General features: G+C 41.9%; 1 protein-coding gene across 2 annotated transcripts in view; it reads right to left on the bottom strand.

The window, feature by feature from the left end:
- BMPER (BMP binding endothelial regulator) overlaps positions 1-23,886 on the bottom strand; it is a 145,697-nt gene that overhangs the window by 82,585 nt on the left and 39,226 nt on the right. The gene's annotated exons all lie outside the window — the stretch shown is intronic.

The raw sequence follows: 23,886 nt of genomic DNA, 5'->3' as shown, positions 1-23,886 counted from the left end.
CTCTACTCCAGGGTAGGGCACACTCTGACTTGGGATCAAGGTAATGTAACATGTTTTAGTCTTAAACACAAGCCTGAGCAAGGGGTGCTGAGGAATCTGCAGTTCTCCACAAATAGCCTTAGGAAGCATTTTGATTAGGAATCATTTACAAGTCAGAGTCCCTCTGCCACTTCCTCCTTCCTCCAGGGGTAATGAGTTAGAGAAGTATCAGCAGCAAATGCTGACATTTCCCAGTCCTGGCTAGCAAGACTGATGGAAGAATAACAGGGTTTGTTTTTTTCTCATTCCTAGCTTGCAAGCAATCTGCACATTCATGCAGAGAGGGTGGATGAAACTCTAAGAAATCTATTTGTCCTTTACAACCCACCATGACACACATTCAGACATTACAAGACTTGGCTTCCAAATTTCACAATAAAGTTTATATCTAGCTGTTGCTGTTCTTTATGGATGGGATCCTGTTGCTAATTAACAGCTTCTCATTGGCAGCCTTTGCCATTTGTAAAAGGCTGATGCCCAGATGGCAATTTTCTCAGGGACACCTTAGGCATGGTGAAGTCTCTACAACAATATGGTTCCATTTAGACATTTCTAGCACACCAGACTTGGCTCTATTTTGGGCAGGTCAGCTCTTTTGGCACCTGCCTGAAGGCCTGCTGTTCTTCTTGATCTGGGTCAGCCCCATTGCAGCAACCTAACCAGCTTGGAACTTATCTCCAAGCTAAGCCCATGTGACATTCCCAAAGTGGATGGCCATACCTAAATTCTTTGCAAGGCGACAGCACATGACCACATTCGTTCAAAAAGATGGACAGAATAGGTGGAAACACTTGTACCTACCTATCCAAAAATGTCCTGCTAACCAAAGCACTTCAAATTAGAAGTAGAGTGCAGTCAAAAATAAAAAGAACCATATGAACCATGAGGCTGTCTAGAAAGAAGGAGTATGTTTCCAGAATCAAGTGAAAGGGGCAGGTACTCAAAGAAGAATTTTTCACATCTGGGACTTCTCACACAGGAAGATCTTTCTGCATTTTACATTACAGAAAATGCTTATATTAACACTAAAAAAGGGGGTCACACCACATGCAATTGGAAATGCAAATTACAACACAATCTTGTATTTGGCTTACTGCTTCATCATCAAAAACCATTATTAGTCCCTCCAAGAAACAATAAGCAAGCAAATAAAATCTGGGTTTGCTTGCAAGTGTAGGTGTCTCCTTGGCCTTGTTAAGTCTCCTTTGTACCTGTCTAATGATGTAAAATGGTCTTAAAATCAGTGTAAAGTAACTCGTTAAAAACTCTCATAGGATAGAGAAACACACATTTTTACGTGCAGGATTTGTTGAAGTACTAGAAAAAGGTATGTTAATTGGCCAAGCAAAGACATTTGAAAAAAATGTGAATTATTTATATTGCAACCATCATCCATAAGCAGAGAACTTAGATAATTTACTTCTCCAAAACCTCCTGTCTTTTTTTCCCTACTCTTGATTTTATTTAATATGCTCCTGAGATTGCAGGACAGAATCCAGAACTCTCTTCTCAGCAAGTTTTCACCATTTGCAGTGCTCGCAGTTGCACACACTTTCAGTTACTAACCTTCCCTCTACTCATGCAGGGTGGTTCTCTGATTATGTGAAAATGTGTCATTTGAAATTATTCTACAGCAGAGAATAGCTACACACACCAAACTATTATTGTAAGTTAACATTAATGGACACTATACCTTTCAAAATGATACAGTATTTTCTTACTATTTAAAAAACAGACCCATCATATGAAACAGCTGCCATGTTTATTTAGATAAGTGCTCCTCCACTCTTATAAAGTGGAGACTGATGACAGATGAGTCTTTAAGGCGAAAAATATTAATTCTAGAAATGTCAGCATCTGCTTCTTTTCAGCCTAGCCTCCAATTCACACATCATTTTTCATCCACAAGGAGAGTTTCTTTTTTTTTTTTTTTTTCTTTTACAGAGAATCTGAAAACATGGGTGTAAATTACTGGTCCCAGGGCCTGACACTTTTATTAGCACGTCACTGGTGCTACATGTGTTAGGTCTGATTAGACATAGAAAGCATTTTCCACTGCCCATTCCCCATGCAATGAGGAAGGTTCGCACTTCCCTGGCAGGAATTTCCCACCTGACTGTTCCATTTCTGTGAATCAGTATTTGCTAAAGTTAAGAGATGCAGTACAAAAATACTGTATGTTTTTTTTTCAGTTACTGGAGATTAAAGATATTAAAAAAAAAAAAAAAAAAAACAGGACAAAACAAACAAAAAACCCTCAAAACAAAACAAATTAAAAATCCCACACAGCTAAATTTTCTACTGAATTCAAGAAGTCCAGCCTTCTGGCCCACCCAGCTACCACTCTATAATTCATTTGCATGTATTTAGTACATGCAGTATTTAGTACTAATAGTAAATGTAGTAACTGTTGCTCTTTTAATCATTTACACAGTATTGTTAGTAGATACAGCAGATGAAGCCCTACACCTTACTCACTACAAACACACAGAGAACATTTCCTACACCACAGAAGAGCCCTGCAGTACTTACATTGCCTCCCAGAGAAATGCATTCCGATAGAAAACATCACTAAAGGATAATTCTGTACAATCAAACCATGAACAGACATACAAACAAACTGCAACTAGAAGGTGTCTGCTAACCATCAGCAGCTCAAGATAAACCATATTACAATTAGTGACCACTTGGAACAAATTAAAGCTGCTGCAAGAATGGACCACACTGGCTAAAAAGTCCCTCTGGGCAAAATCCACCTACATGTCACTAACCTGTGTCACATCACCCCCAGTGACTATCCAAGACATTCTCATAGCACTTGCAGACATGCTAAAGGATTTACTACTGAAGATCCATACCTTCCTGGCACAACAGCAAGCAGCCAGGTATTCTATTCAACTGCACAAAAAAATGCCTCTGTTGAATAACCAAAAGCTGTCCTACCCTAACTAGTAGCTGCTCTCCACAGCCAGATATTTTTTATTCAGATGACGCTCAGGTTTTTATCCTAAACATTTCAGTGACAGTAAAACCTCTCCAGCATGGTTGCAGAGAAAGGTGCTGACAAATCTCTATATTTCAACAATTTGAGCTGGCTAGAGATGAGACATCGCTTCTGGCTTGCCTGCAGGCCACACTGACCTCTCAGCACGGCAGTGTGCCGAGGCAATACATCTCAGAAAGAGCAGACCATGAGCTGAGAACTTCAGGCTGCCCACATCCACTATAGGGGCACTTCATACAAAGTGCTATCTCTAATAGCACTAAAAAAATATTCCCAGTTTTTCCTTGGAGTGGGCAGTGCAGATCTTCTCCTGTAAGAGTAAGTAATTTATTTACAAAGATACAAACAATGTGCTGCAGGCTTTCAGCATAAGCAAAGAAGCTTAAAAACTAAGTTCTAGCCTGGGCAGCCTTATTATCAAAATAGGTAACACAAAGCCAGGGAACAAATGGGAAGCAGCTTAACAAAACTGCAACTGTGACTGTCCTGTAAGCCTTGTGATCTCTTTGTTTGCTTACAAGCTTTCTGCAATTTATCCTGCCTTTGCTCCTTGGCAAAAACATATTTTTACAGATGGGACTAAAAATAGCAATTATAGAAACAGAAGACTGAAGAAACTAAGAGTTGCCAAGTGAGGTCTGCATGAGGTCTCTGCAATTCTGTGTCCAAATTAAACTGATTCTACAGCAGCCTTTGCTAAGGATTTTCTATTTCATTATTTTCTGTGGGGGACGAGCACTTTTTCCATTGACTATGCTTAATATTCCTGAACTCTTAATTATTAGGATTGATCATGCATATAATGTAAAAGAAAAGTTATTCTGACTGACATTAAGTTTGTATTTTTTCAGTAACACCAGGGGAGTCTGATTGGCAACACCATTTTGTTTGTGGTTCAAAGACTCTACAGGGACTTTATTTTCAAAATATTTTTATGATTTCTTTAGGAGAAAATGTTTTTTCGCTCATGCATTTTCAGATTGCAGAAAAAAGGTCAGTTTGAACTTTTTGGAAGCGTGAGCACAGCTCTGCCAAATCCTGTACACTTGCAAGCCCTGGTTTGTATTGAGAAAACAGGATTAGACAAAAAGGTCATTTTCAACTTTGAGACTTTCCTTTCTCTCAAGACCTCTGTAAAAATCATGCAATAAGGTTGTTCAGATGGTAACTTGTAAGCACAAACTGTCTGCCCCAGCACTAATTAAGACCTACGCAAAGAGAAAAACAACTCAAAATCTATTTTGAAATCTACTCTGTTTTTGAAGGAAATATGCCCACTCTGTCCCAGGTGTTTCTGAGGCAGCATAAGCAAGAGAGGTGTCTTAGAAGAGGCAACATAGGGCTCTCTATTTGGCACAGGCATGACACAGCTCAGTCCTTACACATAAAGGAAGTAGAAACAACAAAGTAAGGATGAAGAGAAATTCCTACCAGGAGCATCCCTCAAAATACTGTCTATTCTTTCCATGTCATTTAAGTAAGTGTATGGACCAGAAGCAAGAGAATTGTCATTAAAGTGAAGACACAAAAGATATCTAGATAACAGCACTACAATTTCCATGTGAGACCTTACCCCTCAACTCACTTTTTTTGAAAAACCGGGTGCAACCAAAAAAATTGTACAGAGAAAGGGATTATTTAGCAATTTCATCCTCTACCCAAATGTGAAACACTTGCTTAGGAAGGGCTACTCTTCAAAGCTAAATGAAATCTTCTCTGTATTATCCCTCCTATCTGTAGCCTTCTCAAACTTTCTTAATTAATTTTACTGCTGGTTTCAAAGAGCACTCCAAGTTGGCTCAAATCCCTTTGGATTGCATATCAGCATTAGAAACAGGAGATGTATTACTATTCTCTCTTTTTCTTTTTCCTCCCTTCTTTCTAAGAGGAAGCAAGGAAGGATAATCAGTCACGTTATCACTCTAGAGAATGAGGCCATTATTACATCTGAGGCAAACTCTGGATTCCTCATGTAATTTTTACACACTTCTAACCTGATAGATGGTAACTGTGCTTTTTTCTTTCTCTTTTTTTTCCCCTTTGCTTTTGTTCTGGCAAATTCTAACAGAGTCAGTCTATTCCATAATAATCTTATTAAATCAAGACAGGTCTGAATTATGCTTCTTTTTTCTTCCTTTTTTTCCTGCTTTACATGACTTCAGCACCAATTATAATACTATGATGCTCTCCCCTTCCCTCTCTGTGCTGGAGCAAGCCCCAGCTGAGTCCTCTCTCCCTGATGCCACAACAGACCTTTTTTGCTTTCACTCAGCTGCTTGTTCCCTAGGAGTCAAGTTAGGCAAGATGACTAGACATCTTCAGGGAGGTGGCCAGAATCTCTAAATTTTGTTAGAAAAAAGCTTTCCCTGTACACAGCAGAATTCTGTTGAGAAGCTCCAAATGCCCATAGCAATGAACCACAAGCTGGTAACCTTCTGCCCACTCTTTTCCAGGAGGCATCTATTCACTCTGCTGGAGGGGAGGCTGAACGTAGATGAGTTTGGCTCATACTTTGCTCAGGTAAGAACTCCCAGCATCAAACAAAGCAAGCAAAATCAGCCTCTCCATGACCCCATCACTGCAAGGTCCTCCACACGCCGTGCTGGGCCAGCTCAGGATTCTCATTCCAGTTTTGCTTTGAGTGATGGAAGTAAGGAACAAGAACTGAATTTTAATCTTACAGAGAGACCTAAAACCGGGAAATAAATTGGAGAAGCTCTGAGTGAGATTCATTACCTGAATAAAGCCTGCTACAATTCAAAAATGCAAGGCTCATGAAGATGGTATAAAACATTTACCTCATTCCTGACCAACACAAGAGAAGGGATAAGCAAGAATAAGGGTTGCAGTTGTGATTCTAAGACCACCAGCTGATGGACGTCTTCCAGATCTGAACACTGCCAGCTGGATGCTATCCCATCCTCAAAAGTTTGCCAAGTCTAGGAGCTTCAGGAAAACGTGGTCAGGTCATCTCAAGCCACCTATACCAGCTGCTTGAGCTTCTGCAGCTGATTTTGCCTGGAGCTCATTTAGCAAGTGCTTTCTGGCTCCCTTCCACTGGCAGAACTCAGGAGACAGGAACACATGCAAGATGGGAATATCGAGCATCTGGGTATGGTAACATTTTAACCAGCACAGCTGCCTGCAAAGTGAACATCTGTCTGTTGCCCAGGTCTCCTTTCACAAAGAAAAATGCTCTCTCCCACAGGCTCATCTGCACACTATACAAGTATCTGCTCCTTCACTAAGTACCTTGGCCATAGTTAAGTACTTTGTCCACAGTGTAAATTAGCCCATGCAATGGTCTGTGTTACCATGGCTAGATTCCTTTGTATATCAACAGCTAACTTGAGTACATTGTAGCATCAAGCACACTAACTTATTTTTATTGCAAGTTTCATGTAAATGAGCCAGGAAAGAACCTGAGAGGAAACAACATCTAGGATAATACTCCATATGAAATTTTTAGCACGACCAGAACTGTATAAATGTTGGATAATAACAATGTGATTACCTCAAACTACTTCTTTACTAAAGAACATAACACCTGGTCTGGTTCTTAAAACTTAAAGTTGTTTTTCACCCAGTACTTATGTAAGTTATCAAGCAGCTGTCCCATACACAACCAAAGCCATTGCTTACAAACTGTCTGGGGCACACTCTGAAGTGTGGAAGATCTGGAAGCCTCTTAGACGCAGCTAACCGTGTCATGTACACCCTGCATCATGCAGAGGGAAGCACTACCACAACTGAATAATGTTGGCTAATACACAGAGAATTCTAGAATTTGGAAATTCAAAGCCCTAGAGCAGACCTTGAGTGTCATGTCAATCCCACCTGAGAATGTAAACTGTGTTACAGAAAAAGCAGTGTCAGGTAGAAGGGGAACACCACCCAGTGCTTGAATCTTTCTGGCCTGGAAATACCCTATTCTCATGCCTCCCAGGCACTGCTGGCTTCACCCAGCATGAAATCACCACTAACACTGCCTGTGTCTCACAGTAGTTTATTTCGCTCCAAGGTGCAATCAATTCTTATTTTACTCCAACTCACACATTCCTACTGGTGATGCCTTTAGGCTCTCCTAGTCTAATGACATCAACGAGAGAGTCTCTTGCTCTCATTAGCCAACAAAGTTTTCAAACAACTGTGTCTGGGAACATAAGAAGTCACTTCTCTCTGGCTGCTTCACTACAACTTCTATCAAATCCCATTCAACTTCCCAAGTAAATGCACTTCAGCCTGTTCACCTCCTGCCTCCCCTCCAGCTCAGTACAGCATAGCTCAAAGCCTCTATCAGTTCCCTTTCCACCATCGCAAATTACACAGAAATTATGCGCTTTCTACCAGCAGAGAAACACAAACACACTTCTGCTCTGGTTTTTTTCCGTGCTTGGCTGAATACACCTCTGCCATTGTTCCTAATGGTCTGATTTGCAGAAGGAGCAGCAGGGAAAAAAAAAGTAACCATTCTTTCACCAAATTCCTCAGTGTAATGATTCGTTCTTCTAATGTATTTCCTGTGTTTTTGAGACTTTTCCATGTTTCAGAGGAAGGTAAATAAATCGTGCAACTCACATGAGTGTTCTATTTTTGACAGTTCTCAAGGATATCATATTAATGGACAATGTTCAGTACCATGAAAATACTGTGCAAGAAAAGGGAAAAGCCATGCTTCCTGGGAAAATGCATAGAGATAAAATGTTCCAGCTTGAAATGTATTTTGCGGCTCTCCTGCTGGCTCTTTGCCTGCCTTCATGTGGGGAGAAAGGATAAGGTGTGAAGCCAGATCAAGCTTCCTCTTTTGTCTCCAACAGGACAAGCCACAACTAAGGAAAGAGCACTGTGAATAGGTCCTGCATACAGATGCTTTTCAAGAAAGCAGGACAGGCAGTCCCAGTGGAAGGTGAGATCATATTTAAGCTTGGCTGGCCAAACGCCCATTTTCCCCAGAAGTGTTACCAGTCCAGGGATATAGCTGTAGCTGAGTCATACAGACCTTCCCCACTTCCCAAAATTTTTCATCATTAGAGCTATCACTGAAGTAGCACAAAATCATTTATCCCATTGGTAAAAGCTACAAATAATGTGTTCCATCACCCACAGTTAAACTCAAAGTTAATAGAGAACTTTTAATCCTGCTCCTTCAACATAAGGCAATGCTCTGCTCACAGGATGCAAGCTCCCAGGACTTGTCATGTTTGTCCAGTTTTCATTTGTAGCTATTTAATGGTAGTCCAACATCTGTATGTCACATTCTCTCTTTAAAAGCGTAAGTGCTTTTCAAAGCATGCCATATACCAGAGTTTTCTCAGTTACTGCTAGTTACTGGAATGCACTTCTTCCTCTCCTTGTTCTTGGAATGTCATCTCCGTAGGTGACCCAGGAAGGTGCTCACTGCTATGCTCTGGCCACACTGCACCAGCTCATTGGAAAGCTAGTAGCTATTAAGAGCATTCTAATATCCCAGTTAAAGGGACACCACTGTACAGTACATATGTGCCACATCAGTCAGAAGCAACCTTACCAGCAAGAGAAAACAAGGGCTAAGAAAGTGTGTGTACTGAAAGCACAGGCTATAGCAGTAGTGGAGGAAAAAAAAAAACCAAAAAACAAATAACAAAACCCCAAATGCATGATTAAACATTTAGTAAATAACAAATTACCTCCTTCATCTGCCTTAAAGTTTCAGGCACCTTTTCTTCTTCTAAATCAAGCCAGTCTCCGTCTTCATCCTGAAGAGAGCCTGTGGCTTCTGCTGCATGAGACAGCACTGGCCTCCTCCTCTCAACCTTCCACTGTGCTCTCTCAGGGGAGTGGGATGGCCTAGAGCCAAACCTGTGGCATTTCTTCTAAATATATCCAACCCTAAAATGCCTTTGACCCTCTGATCTCTGCTTACTGCATGATGGGGCTCTATGTAATGCTACAGGGATGAAGTCAACCTGACCTACCCAAGGTTCTGTAATTAACAGTTTTACTATGCTTTTTAATCACCACATTCCTGGCCTCAGCATCTCTTACAGTCAACTGAAGAAATGGTGATAAAACTTGATATATTGTATTAGGAAGAATGTTAAATTAACACCTCCTTATAGGAAGTGCTGGAGACAAGACACATGCCCAGATGAACCATTCTTCTGCCTCAATCTGTCAATCCTTATGTCTGAACAAGCAAAGAGAGGATTCAGATACACAAAGCACCTGAACAGGTTATTGTAGCAGCAGGCACAATGGAAAGATGTCCATAGGAGTCCTAATCAACACAAAGACACTGGCTAAGTAGCCAAGATATTTATTTTTAAATATTCAATTGCGAGTGAATTGGTGATGACTCAAAATAAACAACCTTCTTGTCTCCCTGTGAAAAGTCAAGCACATGGCAGCCAGAGCTGCCCCCAGAGAAATTCATGAGGGTGCTTCTTCCCAGGATTAGCAAGACATTCTCTGCTAGAGTGAAAAGGAGAGAAAGGAAAGTGAAAAAGGAAAAAAAAGTCTACTTTTTATTCTACATGTCTGCTACCATCCCCAGGCCCTTCACATCAAAGGCAAGGGAAATAAAATGTGAATGGGAATTACAAGGGCATAGACTATTTCTCCTTCTAAATTTTAAAAGTACTTTGAACAGGCACTCCTAATTACTTACTTCATGAGGTGGATTGTCCTGCTAACTCACCAGAGAGAAGAAGAGGAGTAAGTGCCTTCCAGCACTCTTCCCCTTAGGTCTAAAAGAGGAAAGCCCATCACCAAGAAATCATTTTCTGTTTTCCAGGTGGTTGCAAATGCCTCCAGTCCCTTAAATCCTTCCCAGACTTACAACAATGGAAGTATCATCGAGTTTAAGGTTCTAGTTTAAATTTGTCCCTTAGATGGTGACTTCAGTTTGGTGGGAACACTGACCAGCTGACCCACCCACTGACCAGCCACCACCTCCTAAGTCAAGCCCTCTGCCTAGGAACCTGCTCATCCATGCTGGTTTTAGCTTGCTTCCCTGCCTGGGCACACCTTACCCATCAAATTAGCCCAAGAGAAAGTATGTCAAGTGTGGATAACCCTGCAGCAAAGCTGTTGCATCTTGTTAACATCCTCTGCAAGGAGGCAGAGAGGCGGCAGCTGCCCCTTGGGAGTCTGCATGTGTGGAAAGGCATTTCAGAGCTCTTTACACACTGTGAGTTAATGACTGGTGATTTAATTTATCTTCATTCTGATAATAAATAACAACTCCAACTTAGCACTTGCAGCTGACTAGCCTCCCACTCAATACTGCCTTTCTCCTCAGCAGAGCACAACTGTTCAGGTCTCATTCCTTTGTATTCTCGTATAATTTTAATTAGGCTGAAAACCAAAAGCCATAAGTTAATGCCTGTTGTTCCAGTATTGCCAGTTTTTAATCAATCTGCATATGCAAAAGTTTCTTTCAAAAACTGCACTGTCACCAGAAATCAAATCCAACAATTTTACCCTGCTGACCTGAGTTTCATTACCAGAGAAATGATGATGGGAAGAGGCAAAAGCAGAGAACAGGAGCACTCATAAAAGGCCTCACTAGCACAAATACACACACAGGAACACCACCAGCTGGGAAGTCAGCTCATACAGAAAAAAAGGGTCAAGTACTTTCAGGTTCTTAGAAATTATATTTAAATCAGGCTTTCACTGCCTGCAGAAAAAGAGCTGCTGGAATCTCTGAATATGGCTCCTATTAAACGTCTGTTATTAATTGCTCAGTTAGTCATAGCTGGCCATTTCTCTGCTTAGGAGCTGCTGAACTCAAGGGCAGCTCACCAGGCTGTTGTAGCCCTTCACAGTGCATTTCTGCTGGTAAGTTATTGTCACAAGGGGTAACTACTCCTTCTTTATCACACTGCATCAAACATCCCCTTCTGCAGCTCCCTGTGCTGCTGGCAAAGTCCAGCACCCCTGGCCCAGGCTGGGTGGCGGACCAGGCTCAACTCTCTCCTCCCCACATGGACGGCCCAGTGCTCCACCAGGCCAAGGGGGATCATTTGGTGCCCATTTCCCCTGCCTGGTGTCTCCCTGCTGTTTGTTTATGGATCTCAGACACACCTTGGTGCGATGTGTGCCCTGGCTCGGGCTGAGCCACCGAGGTGTGGCTGAGGTGACCCTGTGGGATCATCATCACCCATCTTAACAGGTCATTCTTCACTCGACAGGCTTCACCTCTCCGACCTCCTTCTCACTTTACGGTTCCTGGTCTTTTTCACAAAATCTGCCATCACAAGCAGGTTTCCATGTTGTTTTTTGCGGCGGCCCCTTGGAAACGCGCCGGGACTGCGGAGCGGGGCCCTCTCCTCCCGCGGCCGCCAGGTGGCGCTGGGCAACAGCGCCGAGACCCCGCGCGCCCCGCGGGGCCGCGCCCGGCAGCGCTGCCTGGTGGCGGGGCGGGAACGCGCACCCGCGGGGACACGGGGAGCGCAGAGGGACACGGGCATCCCACGGGACACAAGGATCCGGGGACACGGGGACCCCTGGGGACACGCGGCCAAGGGCACCGAGGGCCCTGCACACAAGCGCAGGGCCTCGCGCAAACAGACTGGAAGACACAGATACACACACACACACAAACACACACGTGCGCAGACAGAGGGACCCACCCACACTCCGGCTTTTCCATGCCTCTGGGGCTGTTCCAAGAAAGAACAAGAAAAGAAAGAGCGAAAGAACAAGAAAAGGTTGAAAGAACGAAAGTAATAATTTTTTTTAATGACCTCTCTCCCCACGACCACCACTTCCCCCCCCCCCCCCCCTCCCCCCCCCCCCCCGGTTCGCATCCCTTTTTCTCGATATGGCAAAATAATCCATTTAGATGAAACTTTCCATTTGGCCTCCAAGCCTTTATGCAGGATGTTAAGGTAAAGCTTGCCAGTGTTTGCTCTTGAGTATCAAAACAGTAAGTTAACAAACACAGGACTCAATATGTCTCTGAGTTAGCACTACTGAAATGAACCTAATTAAACCAGGAAATCGTGGGTTGTGTGGGATTACACAAAAACCAGTTTGTTTTTCAAAATTTAGAGATAGCACATAGTCATCTCCAAAGACAGCAGTCTGCTGTTTTGACAGCGCACTAGCAATAGGTGATAAAATTATGCAGTGGACATAATTAGTTCCTCATTTTTATCCCATCCAACTCGGTTTCTGGATTCCATTTTTACGAACAAAGTTATCTCATTTTATCATGGAAAACCACATTCTTTTAAATATTTGTAACTTTTTAAGTTCAGCGTTGTTTAATTCAGATAAAAGGAGGAGACATTGAGTCTAAATGAAATTTGGTTTAAAAGGATGAGAAGAAACTTCTATAAGCACCAGCATTTCAAAGCCAGAGCTGTAGAGACTTTCTCATTTGAGAATGAGGTGGTGGAATTCATCACTGTCTTATTTGAAGACATAGATTTTGGAGCCAAATTCAAAACTAAGAGCACAATCAGAAGTTATCATTTAAAAAAATTTCCATCCTGTTTCTTTTCATTGCTTTCATTCCTGCACTGAAATGCTGAAACCCTGAATGCTAAAAAAACTCCAGCAACTTCATTTCTGTCAACAGACTGCAAAGAAACATCTTGATAATATTTCATAGGGCTGACACATCCTCATTCTGGTATTACGGCTGTTGAAGACAAATTGTCAAACTCCTACACATTTTCAACATATTGGTTCTGATTTATTAAACCAGTAATTTTGAAAGCTATCATAGAAGACTAAATTTCATTCAAATTCCTGTTCATCACTGGGGAAATGGGGAAGCAGAGTTAATGCATTTCATATTATACACTACCCAGAGATTGTGTGCTTAAATAATTTTGAATTAATAGTATTAAATTGTTATTTATTCTGTAGTTTAACCACAAATATGCTTGTTGGCATTCCAGATATGAATATTTCAGGCTATTCTGACTAGGCATGTGTGGTATGCTATGTTTTATTTTAGTTTTCCTTCTGTGGGCAATTGTCATCCCTAGGAGAAATCTGCTATCTGATCGAAGTTGATATGAACTTCAAATGAGATTTTATAATCATTTTTATGATACTGACTTAAAGCTCCTACTCCCATCATGACTGGTTTACTTTGTTTGCAAGAGCACAAATACCTTATAAATCCTGTATATCAGAAATTATTAATTCTTTTTTTGCTTTTGCTTTCATCTGGCCACTTCCGGGATATATCTTATGCATGCTTTCCTACCTTAATAAATATAAGTATTTTAAAAAGGTAGAGCTCAAAATGAAGGAGAGATGAAGGATTTTGTGGGGAGCTGGAAATTACAGATTTTAATCTCTGTACTGTCTGGATATCTCCGGGTTTTCCTGGGCAATCCAGCACCTTTGCTTTCTGTAGCAGCTCTAGGGTGCCAGCCAGTTTGAGCCCTGCTTGCTCCCTTAGAGCACCATGTGCTTCACACATTATTTTGCAACCACCACATCATGAAGGACAAAATTATTCCCCAGGCATGACTTGGCTCCCTTCTGCTAAACCTTGTTACATGCTGAGAAGGGAACATCCTCTCTGTTTGGGACCCATTGCCCTACAAGAAAAATCAGACAAGGAATCAAAAATTTATTATAATCAGAGTATACCAGGTTACACACTGATTATAATAATCTGAAGACCAATATCAGGGAACAAGCAAGTCAAATCCAAGTCTACTTTGGGAACTTAGCCACCTTTCCATAAGTTTGAAGAAAGTCTGAGATAAAGGATTTCCCAGAGACTTTCAGCAATGAGAGGCACACGGATAAGATATTTAGAAATAGAAACAGGCACTCATTATGAAAACTGCAAAAAGTCCCTTTGGTCATATTAAAAGTACCTTTAGATATATTAACAGTATCCTCATTAGCCTCTTATCTGTCTCAGAGAAACACTGCAAAATGCTATTCTCAGGAGAATGGTAGCAAATGTGTTACACTGATTATACTTCTGTGGATGTACAGGCATGTTTCTTCTCCCTCCATCTTTCTCCCTCCTCAAACTAGCCTGTAACTTACTCCTCATTTTATGTAGTCACTTGCTGTTACCTCTGCTGCGCTGAATACTCAGGAAGCGAAATGTGTCCTCCAAATACCACAGTGCTAAACCTTCCAGCAATGGCAATTTGAACATGGAGTAAAACCCCACAGCCCATACTTCAGGAGGCAGAGCTATTACTGCAGACCACAAGGAATGTAACACCACCATGGGGAAAGAAAATGCCTCCCTGGCTTGGTTTCCACCAGGTGTCAACTTTTATGGGCCCTATTCCCACTTAGCTACTTTATAAAATGCTCACAAAGTTAGAATCAGGCTCATAGTCAAAAGAGACAAAGTCACAGAAGATGCTGTGCAAGTACTACTGATAGGAGATTTTACATGTGCCTGTCAACTACAAAAAGCAGTGGAGAGTAGAAGATATAATAAACATGGGATTTTCCCTCCCTGCATCATCCCAGACATACACATACTTGCTTAAGTGCAGCACTAAAAACCTAGATGGGGGAGGAATGGTAATTGCAGGAACCTTTGGGAATTTAAAAAACTGACCTCAAAAGACAGGGAGCAGGGCAGTTCAGCTGGCTGCTGAAAGAATAAATAGTACATCAACAACTGAGACTGCTAGGAAGAATTGCTATTCCTCTGCATCCAGGAGAGCAAAAGTTATGCTGCTCCTAGGAGAGAGGGCAGAGAACAGACTGAGCACTGAAAAGCAGAAAATCCTTACACTTCTTGCAGTTAATTATTTTCACATGCATTAATTAATTTTCAAATTTTTGTTGAGCATATTGAATGTATGGGTGCAAGGCAGAGGGTAGTAAAAGGAACAAGACTCTCCTCATTGTTATGCTCTCAGAGTTGAGACCGGCTCTGTTTTTTCCTGTGAAGAAGGATTCTCTTGGCAAAGGCACATTAGCTTCTGTCCTACTCTCAGAAAATTCCTGATGCTGTGTTCTGGAGAAGGAAAAGAAAAGAGGGGAAAGGAACCATACAGAGCACGCAAGCTACTTAAATCCTTTTGGGCTCCAATGCCTCAAACATGAGATCTGAGTGCTGGAAATCTGGTCTTTCAATTGCACTGACTCTGACACCCAAGTAGGGGCAATAAAGAAATTTCCATGCCAATGATTTTAGCACAAAATAACAAGTAATGCCAGTAACTCCAGTTAAAAAAAAAAAAAAAAAAAACCAGCACATGCACACACACACATCTGCTTTCTGTAGAAAATCTCGATGCTTCATTACAAAGCTTCTGGCAGAGAGCTGAAAACTGCTTGGGTTTTCAATGAACCTTGGAGTTGTTAAGTTTAATGGTGTTCTAGTCATGTTTGGGACAGAAGTTTAGGTACCGTGGGAGTGGAACTTCCTGGAAGAAAGCTGACATTGAGGCACTTTCTATGGCTAGGGTTAGAAAGCTTTTGAAGGCATCACCTTTCACATTCAGGCACCCACACCGGAAGCTGGGTGTTTACGTCCCACTCCTGACCCTTTGCTGCCTGCAAGGATTTCTGCAACTTGCCTTCACATTGATGTACCCACAGCAGAGTACCAAGGATGTTGATAGTTTAGCACCTAGTCACATTCTATTTCTGACAGGTTAAACCCGAGGGAGTAAATCACTGTCATGTCTCAAAGCATTTTTTTTTTTCCTTTTCTGTTTCCCATGTCTATTTTGACAGCCAATGAATTATTCTGCCTATTCTGCTCTCAGCCTAACAGGATGCATTGTATGAAAAAGTTACAGCCTGTCACAGTCCTGAAAATAATTTGCTGGGTATCATTTTACTCCCCTTGACTATCCAATGTTTTTGTGTCCAGTCATTAAATAAGGCAAAAACAGTAAGCATTTTTGCTAACATTTAAAAAGTTGATGGAATCCAAGGAGCTTTAGCCATCCTTTCAATACAACCGGTTTGTTTTTAAAAATGTTAATTTATCACATATCCCAGCTGGAGACTAGTTTATCAGTTAAAGTTGGAAACTTACTCCCTTATCAACACAAAATGCATCAAGAACAGAAAACAAAAACAATGCTGTAGGATGCAGTAGAAAGAGCAAAGAGAATTTAGGCGGAGTGATAGTAAGTCAAAATGGAATTCAGCAACCACACTAGAGCCCAACAGCAATTCAAGCTTATTGATCCCAAGTTTCACTTTACATCTTCTACAAAATATATTAAATATGAACAATGTCAACAGCAATAACATTATTAACTAAAATAATTAAATACCCAAAATTATACAAGTCAGACTTAAGAAAGAGCGGTGGAAAATAACAGAATTCCCGAATAATCTGAGTTGGAAGGGACACACAAGGATCATTGACTCCAGCTCTTAAGTGAATACCCCATACAGGAATCAAACCCACAGCCTTGGTGTTATTAGCTGTAGCCAGCTGAGCTAATACGCATTTTCATTCAAACCTAGGTTGCATAAGGTCTTGAGCAACCTGGTCTAGTGGGAGCGGAGGTGGGACTAATTGACCTAAATTACCTCTGTCTATTCCAACCCCTTGAAATTCTGTGATTCTATGATAAAAACTAAAGGCCCAGATGTAACAATGTATTGTCTCCAACACTTTATTCTTATTTCATTTTTTGCATTTGACATCAGAGAGAGGAAAGCAAGTAGGTGCCATGCAGTTAATTAAGTTCTCATGTAAATTCATTTACCAGGATTGTGTATACTAAACCATCTTGTCTAAGGACACAGGGCTGTGTGCAAGTTTAAAATCATTAACTATTGTTTCCGATAACAAGCCCCAAACCTGCAATATCCAAGTTTATTTAAACTGACAGGATGACAAACATGAAAGCCAAGCATTCTTACTCTTTTCAGCCTTTCCTTCATTGTACCACCAGGCAAAAGGGTCTTGGACTCTCCATAAAATGTTTGGCAAACAAAGGCCCTGTTAATTGACAAGCTATTGCTTTCACTGCTTCCTACCACAATTTGTGGGAATCCTTTAGACCCAAATCAATTCTGCACACAAGCGTTCCCACGAGATGCCACACGCATTCCCATTTGAAGCCACTTACAAGAACTGCTACAGCCTCTCTCATAAAACCTTTGTCTTCACTGGGCACTTCTGGAACCACGTGCAAGTCTTTCATCCCCTGATGGACAGCAGGTTCTTTTTTTGCTTGTTTGCTTACTTTAACCAGGTTCTTTGTTTTCTGCCATCTAACTGCTTTGTTTTTACCCTAAGATAGATCCTTGCCTTTGCAAAGAGTGAGATACAGCAGAGATGTTTGCAGTCCTCATTGCACCCCAACACCAATAAAAAACAGTCCCCTCATCAGAAGCTGCCTGTTAACAACTCTCCTTTATTGCTAAGGCTCAGTGTAGTTAATTCTTCTTTTTCAGTAAGAATAATCAATCTCAGCCTGTTAATTAGGAAAAGTTTAACAGGGGACAGACACCTGACAGCATAAGCTCTGTTCCTTTTCTGTCAGGAACAACAGCAACATGCACTCATGGTGTAAGCCCTTATTATCACCATTTAAAAGTGGTCAGCATTATTGTTTTCTTTATGTGCTTTAGGAATGCAAAATCCACCCTGCTTTGTGTATTTATTTCCTTTAAATGACAAGAAGTCCTGGACACTTTTTCTCTGTACTGCAAAGCCCTGCTCAGGAGTATTCCTTTGGGCCACTCAGGTACCCAAGCTTTCAGTCTCTCATGGCTTCTAGTATCACTTAATTCATTCATTATCACAATACCATCTTTGATCATAAAAGTGGAAAGACAGTCTCTGTCTAAACAAGAGCGTTATAAAGTTAGAGCACCTTCCTCCAATTCCTCAGCATTTGTACCCTCATTTTCTGACAGGAAAAATTCCCCACAGAAATCTGCTAAATCATGTTTTCATCTTTCTTCACATTCTTTTTCCACATTTTTTTTCCCACTCAGGGACAGAATACATGTCCTTAGAGTACAAAGCACAACAGGCACTCATGTTTTAATGCTGCCCATACATGTCATCTCAGAAATAGTAACTGGGTAGTGCTACCTATATGAAATGATGGACAAAGAAGAACAGCTGGAGGCAGACTCCTCTGCACAGCCAGAGGAACAGGGACCATGCTGAAGCATAAAAGGCAAATTTGAGCTGAACCCTGAAAAGTAGGAGGGGCAAGAAAAAAGGCTTCAAGGAAGAAAGGGATATGAGAAAGAGGCTGTGTGTTCTGGGCCCATGATCCTTAAAGAGTATTCTAGACCTTCAGGGCGCTGCTCAATACCTCTGTTCCCTTGGGAATACACCCAAACAGGGCATAGTCTCTTGCTGCATAGAAAGACTCATTTGCTCCTCACCAAAATTAAAAGTATGATGAAGGGTTTCCACAGCCTGAGCAGGGAACACACACTGAGTAGGTGAGCTAGGAAGCTCTGCAGGTAGGAGAGATGTAGGATGAAAGTCAAATATCCACAGAGGGAGGAAATGAGACCTTGACACAGAAAAATGTTTCTGAAATTCTAAGATCCAAAGTGCTTATGAATAAAAATTATTTACACTGAATCCTGCTCACTTGCACTGCTATGCCACAGTCTACTTCTATTTCAGAAAAATTGTGAATACTTTTAGGTTTTATTTTTAACTTTGTTTCTTGACTCCTATTAAAATAATTTTTAACTTTTCCTCAGAGGTGTGTTTTTTGAGAGAAATCTGAAAAAAATATTTTAAATGGCTATGCATGTTGAAAAAAGAAAAAACACACTGGTTTTAACATTTTCTTTTTAAATGTCCAAATTTTTTTTGAAACACTGGTATTTCCAAAATTAAAGGAATTAAGTATTTTAGATATGGCCCAGGTAGTGCGCAATGCCCATGAAAGTAGGTATACCTTTTGAAGCGTGAAGAAAATCAGATAAATATAAATAACAGGAGAATGCCTATGTCTCCATGCTGCATTATTTTTCTCAGTGAAGCTCAGCACATACCAAGTTCTTGCTCTTCCACACCCACCTTTGCAACCACACTTCACCTACCTGCAGGACTGTTTTTTTATTAGGCTACTGGGAAAGCCAAACTCTCTAGCCTTGCAAAAAGTCTGCAGACAAAATTATGGGGTACTCCCAGGGAGACACAGTGACCAATCCTCCACCTCCCATTTCTGAGCCCTCCCTGGTCTCCATTTGCACCCACCCTTAAACCAACCACTTCACTAAAGTCACTGACTTTGAAGATGTGAACACTGCTCCTACCAAAAGACCAATTCTTTGCTTTTCCACCCCTCACTACAACTCCTTGTCTCTGTTTCTTAGTTCCAGAGTAAGGGCAGACAGTGTCTGCTGCAGTTTGGAGCTGAATCAAAGCAGCTGAAGTACATGGAAATTCGGGAAGATCAGCATTTGGCACTGCACTAAGGATGGAAATTTGAATTTGAATTATCCTCAGCCTTCACTGAGGATACATTTAATTCCACGTTCCCCTGAGCTTCCCAGTAGACTGGCGTACCTCCCCCACTGTCTTTTGCGGTGGGAATGTTTTCCAGCAGCTCCCAATACCGGCTAAAGCCAAGCCTTTAAAGCAGTATCAGGGTGCTTAATCACCTAGCTGACTGCAGGGGTAGGATCGGTCTTGGCTATCTTCAGCCATCTCTGGGGCCAGGAGCTGGGTAGGCTCCCCCTCTAGTTAGTGGAGGAAGATAAGCATCTGCAGAGAGTAATCTATCCCACCTCTCTCTCTCTCTCTGAATTAACTGAAGAGGAGCCCAGATAAGTAGTTCAGATCAGACATATTACTTCTGAATAGCTGCAGCTAGACAAGATTAATTCCACCCTCAGCATCCAAACACTTACATATGTAGTTTCTCATTACTTATCACAGTTGAAATGTCTGTTACTCATTGATTTAGAAACAGATTTTGCCATTGTGATTTCCTTTTCTTTGTGCAAAACGTTTATTATTCAGTATTTGTATCCTAGCATGCAGGAATATGTGACAAGACATTTCCTGCACACGCACACCCACAGTGCACCTGCAGACCAGTAGCTGGGCTCATCTTGAACCCCTCTAAGCAGTGGTTTAAAAGCCCCGATGATGCAAAGGAGATTGAGCAGAGGCTCCTTTTTGACTCAGCTCTCCAAGAGCCTCCAATCCCTGTGCTCTGCTTCCAGCTATTTGGGTTTTATTTGTTTCAAATCATTTTGGAAGAGCAACTGAGAGGACAGCATTGCTTTTGTTAAACAATGCTGTTTGGGTACCAGTCACACGTAACCACCCTGCTGATGGTGGTCCCCGTGTCTCTCTGCAGGACAGACAGACAGCGCAACTTTTCCCACTCCCAGCAATGCCATAACCCAGCCTCCGTTTCCCAAGCAGGTCTGCTTGCCTTGTCCCCGCAGGGGTGTGGAGCAAGGCCGGCTGGGGCCACGCTGTCTCCGCGGGGCCGCGCTCCCAGCGTGGCGGTGCCTCGCACGGCCGCATGCCTCGCATGCCGGAACACGCAGCGCCCACGGTCTGGGTAACAGCGTTCAAAGGAGTCAAAAAGGGCTACTTATGAGTTTGGATACTAGCACCTAAAGATAAGCTTCTCCATGGTTACCACTCTCACGCAAGGTCACTTTCCTGCCAAAATTCCTCTCCTCCCTCCCTGGCTCTGTCTCCTTCCCCCTCCGCTATTTTTTTTTTTTCCCAAACGTGCTACATCAAAGGAGAAAATGAAAACATATACGATAATCATAGTCTGACTATTTTAATGCAGGCTGTAGGAAAGGAAACATGTAAGCCAAGTGCTCTTACTGTGCAAGCAGAAACACACTCTCGACCTCATAAAAGTAGTATCTGAGAAATAACACTTGATTAAAGAAGCCAGTCCTTCATTTAAGTAGGTGCTTATGGTAGGGAAAATAGCCAGGGTTTCTCCAGAACAGGCCACTGGCCTATCACGAAAAGCAGGAACAGGCCAGACAGATGAATTAGTGCAAGACAGCTGGGTTTCAGCCGGGGTGCGAGGAGATCCCTATTATCCCGTCCACCTTTCCTACACAAATGCCTCTCCCCAGAGAAACTGAGTTATTAAAAGCCAGCTCATTCACTCCTGACAGGCAATATGCATTGAGTGAGAGGTGATACATTCTCATTTTCAGCAAGAAATCTTAGTCGCCCCAAGGAGCAGCTCACTTAGGAGAGCAGTAATGGAATACAGGGCCTTTCATCTCCGCCTCGCCGCCACGAGCACTGCCTGGCTCGGTAACAACCCAAAAGTTATTAGTTAATGGCTGGTTTCGCTGACCTCCATGAAATGAGTTTGGTGGGTTAGGTCTGGTTTTCAGTAGACAATAGCTAGGACCACAAGTGATGTTAAACAGGAACCACGTTAATGAGTTGAGCGCCCAGCAGGTAAGGACCGAGCAAATTGCCCAGGTGCAGCCATGCCACTGCTTTTTTTGTCCTCCAAGGCCATGGAACACAAAGGAAGCCCTGCAGCTGGCCAGCCTGCTTCACCCAGATGGGGACCCCCAGCTCCCAAGATCCCAGCTATGTCCTTATTTACACAAACAATGTGGTAAAAACAAATGAACAAACAACAGTCATTTCATATTCTTTGGGAGCTCCATCTAGGCACCATTTGGAGCTGATAATAGCACAAACCTGAACTACCAAAGTGCTGTCCAAAAATGGACTGCTCCCACAGTCCTGATCTGAAGATGTGTACTTACTTCTGGGTACATCATTTTGCAATAATAAAAATACTTTATTTAAGTAATTCCTCATTTTAGTACATTTAGTGAAATCAACCTTAGCAGATCGACCCTACATCTCTCCTAGAAAACAAACCACAGCTATCCCTCTTTACTTTCTTCCTGTTCAATGGCATCTGTAGTCCCAAGTTTGAGCTACCCCTGGGACAGTGATGGCCTGTGGAGTCCAGAATCCTCCATCATTTGAAGAGCTTGCTCCCAAGGAAATGCAGAATTCACCCTGAAGTGAGAGTAGCTGGAATCCTTATACCATGTATAAGGTATAATATCCCCAAAATACCTTAGCAACAGTTTGTGCTACTTCCTATGCCAAGTTTCCATGAAAGACTGAAATCCCAGAAGAAATCTAACTTGGGTTGAAGAGCTTCTGTCCATCTGTTAAGCTTGCACAAATTACAGCACATCACACACAAGCCTGTTTCCATCACTTTGCATGACTAGATAGGTATCTTCAAATAAGACATCCACCCACCAACTGCTTAGATAAGAGATTCACTGAGGACCCATTCCCAAAAGGGAATGGATGCAAAGCAGGCAGCAAACTGCTATCACAGCCCTGAGGATGCCCCCTTTATTTACTTCAAATTTAAATCTCATAGGAATTAGCACAGTTTCCACTTCTGGGGGAGACTGGCAAGAGGGTAAAAAAGGCTCTGCAGAAAGACAGAAGGAAGGTCTGTGTGGCTTACACATAGAAGGTACCTCTTTAGCTGTCAGAAGGATTCAGTCTGAGAGCTGGACATTTTATACAGATGTCGTTAACATCCAAAACACTCATGTTGTCTTTCTTGGAAGGGATAGTTAAGTGGTTTTAAATTTCTGACTCTCAATAGTTGATTCAGTCCCTTCTCTAACACAGCTGAGACTGGTAACTCTCAAGGTCAGATCTTCAGGTGTGACCCTTTATTCTTTTTCCTTCTTTACACTGCTCTCCAGTGTAAAGGTGCCTCCCTCCAATGCTCTTCTCCACACAGAAGCTTTTGATAGTCAGAGAACAAAGGAAAGCTGATCAAGGAGATGTTGGTACACCAATAACTGGGCAATAGGCAATATCTGTACAGTACTTATGAAAGAGCAAAGCAGAACCCAAAAAGACTCAAGCATGTCTCCACAGATTTCTCAACAACTGAGACCTGCCTTACCCTGAGGAACATAACTAAGGAAAACCAGAGTGTAAAGGTACTGCTTTACAGCTGAAGCCGAAGTGAGAGGGGGACCCACCAAGTACAGAGGGAGTTCTCAGACTGAAGGCATTCAACAGAGCAGGAGCCCAGGGCATATATCACTGTGACATGTGTGATGGCATGTTTTCATTATTACAGGATTAAAACTTTTTTTAAAAAATTACCATAGCACCCTGATCTCCGCAGGAGCAGTGATGACTTAGTGTAAATTAATTTTGCAGATTACCAGGGCTTTTTCCCCACAGAACAGTTCAAGTACTCTGCAACAGGTTCATTAAATCCGTGTATATGTGTAAAGTTACATTAATTTTTGAAGTCTACCATTCTCTCCTCCTTTTTTTGATTTTATTTTAATGATGCAGGAGAATTGTATCTGGTACTGACTATTTTCTTGGCACTCTACTGAAATGTAAAGCCTTACATATTCTGCTGATAACCAGACCACAAATTGCAACAAAAGGAGCGATTTGAACTTTGCGTTTTACTCATCTCACAGATTACAGAAAGGAAGCCAAAGCTATCTGCCCCAACTCATAGAGCATTATCTTTTTACTTAATGGAAGTGAAAAAGAAGCCTGCACTCATTACTCAAAGGACACAATTATTACTTCCTCTCTATATTGTTGCTAGTCAAGAATAAAATCCAGGCTATGACCTTTTCATCAAGCGCCAAGCCAAAAATCCACCTGGGACAGCCACAGGAGACAACCCTCATTCTTTCACTCAGTAATTCAGAGCAAAGGCCCTTGTTGCATATAGTTGAAAGGAATCCTTGGAAAAGTTTGGCTTAAGGAAGAATCTAATAAATGCTGATCAACAGATGAAGGCCAAAAAGATTTCTGTCTCCTCCTGCATGATCCTATCACAAAAAAGGCACCACTAATTCAACAGATCAGCCCTCTCCCAAATAACCTGCTCCATCTGCATACAGCGTAAGGTCACAGAAAAGACTATAAACTC

The sequence above is a fragment of the Onychostruthus taczanowskii genome, unplaced genomic scaffold, assembly GCF_017590055.1.
Source record: "Onychostruthus taczanowskii isolate IOZ18803 unplaced genomic scaffold, ASM1759005v1 scaffold28, whole genome shotgun sequence".
Taxonomy (NCBI): domain Eukaryota; kingdom Metazoa; phylum Chordata; class Aves; order Passeriformes; family Passeridae; genus Onychostruthus; species Onychostruthus taczanowskii.
The sequence above is the reverse complement of the archived record's forward strand: the minus strand, read 5'-3'. Positions and strand labels throughout refer to the sequence as shown.